A 6,508-nucleotide genomic window follows, 5' to 3' on the forward strand; every position below is an offset into this window, starting at 1 on the left:
TTGTATAATGCTTTGCGCCCAGCTCCAAGCAGCTTTTAATACGTTCCCAATATGATGATAGAGATGCAAAATGTATTGGCTACATTTAGAGAAATAATTCTCCTTTACTCCTCAAATGAACTTGCTTTTGTGTACTTAATGAAAAGCATATGCAGCCTGCATTTACTATTAATAACAACTTGCTCTGTTAAATGTACGTATCAGCCTTTCCCAATCTGGTGCTCACCAAGTGTGCTAGACTGAAATTCCCAGATTTCCGAAGAGCAATGTGGTTGGGGATTCTGGGAATTACAGTTTTAACAGCTCTGGAGGGAGTCTGGTTGGGGAAAGTATAATTCCACATTATCACATCTAATTTTACTTACTTATTGCTTTCGAAGCACCCATTCTGCGGCTCTTGATGGCTTACAAATATGTATATGCAATAAGAACTATTAAAACCTAGCTAAAACACCATGTCATTTTCCCACATCTATCATTTTCAGCCCAGTTTGATACATAACCATTATATTTTCTTTAACCCTTAAAAAATTAACCTACCAGACTGTCCAGGCAAGGGTCCTGACTCAGACCCATATCTGACAATGGAAGTCACTGCATTCATGAATCAGTAATAACTAGAAGGCCACAATAATTTCTTTCTTAAACCCTACAGTTAATATGTACTACTGGGGCCTCTGCAAATATGAATACCCAGCAGCAATGTTAATGCCTAGTCCATCAGGCAAGGCCTTGTGCCAAAACCAGACTTGCTTCATTGTATTAGTAATTCCAACAACTACCAACGAAGCATATGGAATCTGAACCAGAAGTTAAGTAGAAAAAGACTAGGGACAACTGCTGAAATTTTTAGCCACTAGTTTCTAGGCCTACACTGGTGTCTCGAAAGCAAGGACACAGTTTAAATGGGTCACAATGGTTTAATAGGAACCATGATTCACTGTAATTATTCCAGCATCAGGTGATTGTTTTCCTGTCACTGGTTTAGTTCAGAAGTAGTAGAATGAACAGTTCACTTTTAATATTAGGTTAAAGGCAACATTTTTGAATACTCCATTATGTAAAAATAAAAACCCTGCCAGAGAGGTAGCAAACAGCAATTAAATAAAAACATATTTAATGACATAAGAGAATGAATTGAATAAATAAGGTATTGGGTAAGCTACATCTGGGGAGGGCAATGTTTGAAGAGTCAGGGGCTCAATTCAGCCGGCTTACTTTCTGAAGAGCCATGGGAATCACCCAGCAATACTATGACAACAGCAGAACGAGCAGGGCTGAAATACATTTGTTCTTCCCCCTTTTCTGTTTGCTTTTGGGGATGGGTTTATGGGTGGGGATGGAAGCAGTTTCATAACATTTGTATATGCTAATTTATTCATACAGATGCTAATTATGTACCATAATGCCTGGAGTTGTTGGGAATAAATAATAAATAATAACAACAGTCCAAGCAATTTGTTCCCAGAATGCTCTCTTTTTTCCTGGAAAGGGCTAATCCAAGCATTTCAGGGGTGGTAGTGCATTTCCAAGTGGGTATCTTCTAGAACAGGAAGTAGTTCGTGGGGTCTCAGCTAGGGTCCGGCCCTGGAATGCGCTTGTTTTGGGATCAGGCCACATCTGGAACTTTCCCACCTTTGGGGTACACAATTCTTTTCATGCATAATTGAAGTTATAGCATTAGCATAGACTTGGCCTTCCAAATGTTGGCCATGTCTCCCCATAACATTTGCCCTGACAAGCAACTAGCACTTCAACTGCAAAGGAAAATTTACCACCAATATTCACCTTGCCTTTTAAGCTGGCTTTGCAAATGATTTAGGGCTGTTGGTATCAGAAGGAACATAGAGGTCAGGATAGAAAGAGCTTCACAACTAATTTCACTGTTTTTCAGCCAGCACCACATAGAAATACCTATAATCAGATTTCTGTCACAGGAAAAGTTGATGCAAGTTTACTGCATACAGGTATTATTTTTTTTGCCAAGAGCACATTCCTCAGATCATGGGGAACGTGGGAATTTAAAAATCTCTTAATGATTAATTTGTTAAAAAATCCTATTGAGCATGGCTGTAGTCTTGGCCCCTACTTGGGCTTCTGTCCATTAAAGAATAGTATTACTTATTTATTTTTTTTGCCAGGAGAAAACATTCAGGGAATTTTAATAACCTCAGAAACAAAGTCAATGTCAGTGTAAACTATTCTATAATGATCACTAAAACCAAAATCTTTAGAGTGACCATCTCTTATGGACAGTACATGTCAGTCATGAGGGTTTAAATATCAGAAAATGTCAATAAAAATGTTAGTTAGGTCTGAAGGAATTTAAAGGGAAATTCAGACTTGCAGTAGTTTACTACCCATTCAGAAATTTTTATTTACTTAAGAAAAAATACAAAATGTAAATTTATAATTAGCTCCCCAGAAAGCATTAAATATTAAGGAAAACTTGATTTCTACACCCCACCCACCATATTGTGAGATGTTATATTCGTGCAAATATTATGTGGGCGGTGGGAGATTCAAATAAGGAGTTTGCTAGAAGTGACAAACACATAAGCCTACATGTGGTATGAGAGAAAGAAAACTGGCACTAGGAAAGCTCTGTGTTGCTACATGTGCTATGTAAGGTATAGCTAATGTGGTAGCCAAGTTTCTATATGTTCTTGTCAAGGTTCTATATATTCTTGTCTTGATATTATATACAGGGGGACAGCTGATGTGTGGACATTTCCCTGATTTCCAAACAAAAATGGTATTGATGGATCATCTGTATTTTGAAAATTGTAATGGACATAATTCTTTGGCCTAATTTAAAACAACTTCTTAAAACTATGAAACGAAAAAAAATAGCTCTCTTATTTTTAAAAATAGGAAAAATTAAGAAATACTTACACTTATATATATTATCAGGGATGAGTGTGGAGTTGCCAACTGATTAGGAAAAAACCCCACCTGTAGATAACTACTATAAATGTGAGTCAGGAATAATTTACACATTCATGTTTGTCCCTTAAAAAAAAACCAAGTAATCAAATAAACACCATAGAAATATTAAATGTGGTCTTCAAAGACAAAACTTTTCAATTAAAGCAGTTCAGAGTCCATCTTTAGTTCACATAATGCCACACAAAGTTGGACAGTACTGTATGGAAAATGTCTTCATTTTTTAACCATTCTCATTCATTATCATGGAAAAGAAACTGCTTGTATAGATTTTATTTCCCTTAAAGAGCATCTTATGAGGTAAGATGAGGGATTCTCGCACTTAGCTATAAAGTGGCTGAAAAAACTCAATGTTCTGTCTTCTACTGTTCAGAGATCTCTCCAGCACTCTGCAACCTTCCAGACTGTCCACATACACTTCAACTAAATATCAAGGAAAAATTGAAGGGCAGTCCTGTTGTAGGGCCTTTCTCCATTCAGGGAGGGGGGATAGGTTATAGAGTGATAAAGAGATTTATAACAGAATAAAACAACAAAAATGTCCTCTTTCACCTTGCAATTATAAAATAAACCCAAAGAACTGAACTGAATGTATTTTATTTTATTTTACATATTAGATTTGTTATGGCCACCCACTCCAGAAGACTTAGAGTGGCTTACGAAGTCCAAAACACAATACAAATAGTTAAAACAGTTAAAACCCACATAAACAGCTGAGACTAAAACAACTAGAATAAACAGTACAAATATGACAGGAGTCCCACAAATACATAACAAACACATTAACCCAGATCTAGGAACAGAGCCAGGTCTTAAGGGCTTTCCAATACCCTAAAATCTGAAAATCTAAAAAAAAAAAAAAAATTGAAGCACCCTGGGAATAAAGTAGAAAAACACTTTGACAGGAGGGGAAAAACCAGTGAGGAAATTCAGCATAGTATTAAAATGTGGTCAGGGCCAGACCTGCCGTGCATTAAGAAGAAATAACTGGCTTCAGGCAGAACTATAGCACCTAAACAAGGAGAAGAATCAGGGTCTGAATTAATACTTGGCTAAGTTTGTCCCACCCACCAATTTTCACAGGACCATTTTTAGGGAGTAGTCAGAATCAAAGAGTCTGAATGTGGAGGTAAAATTTATAAAAAGTTTATGATGGGATTGTTAAAATCATTTTTTCTATGAACAAGCAAAAGAATTTGCAAGATTTGGGTGTAGCTCAAAGGCTTGTTTAAAGCCATTTTTATGTTCTTTGACTCACCACCCTGGCTGGGAATCAGAATGGCTACAGGCATACGTAGGAACTGCCAAAGCTGCTTTGTTGGAAAAAAAGAGAAAGCAGTGCCCAAGGTGTGCATATGCCTTGGGATCACATTTAAAGTATATTACATTTTTAATTAGTTTTAACATCTGCGTTTAACATCCACCTACATGATGAAAGGTAGAGATCATGTGATATTGGAAAAACTCTAGTCTGGGGATTCTGATGTGGTTCAAAATGAGCTTGTGGGATTTCTTCTGATAGGTTTATCTTTCCATGTCCCAATGGAAATGCCTGTGCCTGGATATAAGATTCAGGAGAAATAAATCCCCTTGTGTTTTTCTTGGATTGTCCTCAGCTTCTCTCAAGAATAGTGCCTGGAGGCTGTGAGGTCTAGATAGGAAAAAACTGATTCCAGCCCAATCCTACTGAGATTGAGTGACTGTGATTATTGCCCAGGTCCAAGGATCCTCCATCCTTACTCCTGGATGGGGTTGTGTTTCCCCATTCAGGAGTGGTAAGTAATCTGGGAGTCCTCCTAGACTCACAGCTCCTGCTTAAAGAGCAGGTAACAGCTGTGGCCAAGATGGCCTTTGCACTGGTGTGCCGTTTTCATTCCCTCCTGGATTGGACAGCTTTCCAGATAGTCATTCATGTCCTTGTCACCTCATGGTTCAACTATTGCAATGTTCTCTACATGGGGCTGCCCTTGAAGTCCACTCAGAAGCTTCAACTGGTCCGGAATGCAGCAACCCAAGTAGTGGTGGGCCTGCTTAGACATGCCCATGTGAAGCCCCTGCTTCATGAGCTGCACTGATTGAGAGTGTGCTTCCAGATGTGATTCAAGGTGCTGGTTATCACATACTAAGCCCTACATGGATTGGGGCTCGGTTACCTGAAGGATTGTCTATCTCCTTTGGTATCGGCCTGGCCAGTAAGAGCTGACAGAGTGGCATGCTCCAGGTCCCTGCACTAAACAGTGTCATCTTTTGTGACCCAGGAAGCACACCTTCTCTGTCGCAGTACCTGCCCCCTGGAATGAGGTCTCCCTTGAGATCCAGATGGCTCCCACCCATCTGCAACAGGAAAATATGACCTAATATAATTAAACTCCTGAGTTTTCTTTCCTATTTTGCAGTCCAAATCTAATTTCTTTGGGGTACCAGGTTAAGTCACTTCTCCCAAACACTGAAAGAATGGTCAAGCAACTACTTACATCTCACTGCTATCATATGCTGGGGCTACATCCTCATCATCACTGCCCAAGGTGGAAATGCTTCTCTGTCATTTCCTCTTCTGTTTCCATGTGCACTTACATCTACAGATGTGATTTCATAATTGCAAGAAAGAGTCTTAATTGGCCCAGTCCCTGTACAGTGGTACAGGAATAATTTCCCCCATGCTATTCAAACCTATGAATGCTACAGAATAATTTCTATCTTTGGTGGCAATAGGAGGAGACAAAATTGCTCATGCAGCTGCATCATAACCCTTCTTACCTGTGTCTTGAGTGATCATCCTAGTGTCAGGAGGTATCAGCAAAAGAGCCAGAAACTGACAACAATTTGGATCATCTGCTATGACAGTGAAATATGATCAGACTCCAGGTTGCTCCTGTCCATCCAGATTTATCATTTATCTTATCAGATCCAAACAGTATTTTATAGACTTCCTGTTCAGGATGACATATCCTGACTGTCTGCATTTCTTTGTGTTCTTTGGCTGTGACTTGTAGCTTTGTAGTTTCTGGTGCTGTAAGCTACTTAGAGCTTTGATACCCACCTACTTACAGATTGCCTTCCCAATTCTATCGATCATGTTGGTAGGATCTCCAGGGAATTCTGCTTCTATATATGTATCTGATACCAGGTTAGCTGTGCAAAGCTTCAGATTAAGAGGGAAAATGATGCTTTGAAAAGAACTATTAGCAATTCCTTAAACCAAAACTCTATCTATCTATCTATCTATCTATCTATCTATCTATCTATCTATCTATCTATCTATCTATCTATCTATCTTGTAGAATTGTGCTGCAGCTGTGAGGGGCAGCCATGCAATTTCAAGAAAAGATGTAGCTAGATTAAGGAGTTTCCAACTAGTCTTTATGTGAGTACCCCCAAGTGCTCCAAAGAATCTTTCCCCCTTCAAATCTGAAGGGTTACATAGATTAGTAGGCAGACTTACGTAAAGATTGATATGCAGAAGCAGAATAGGTCATCTATCAAATTCCAAACCGATGTTCAATTTAAAATATCAAGAAATCACTTCAGATCAAAGCAATCTTTTTCTAATTTAGGTTTCTGA

This window comes from Python bivittatus, unplaced genomic scaffold, assembly GCF_059951505.1.
Source record: "Python bivittatus isolate LINGU-HERP-01145 unplaced genomic scaffold, Pbiv_v1 ctg000570_np1212, whole genome shotgun sequence".
Taxonomy (NCBI): Eukaryota; Metazoa; Chordata; class Lepidosauria; order Squamata; family Pythonidae; genus Python; species Python bivittatus.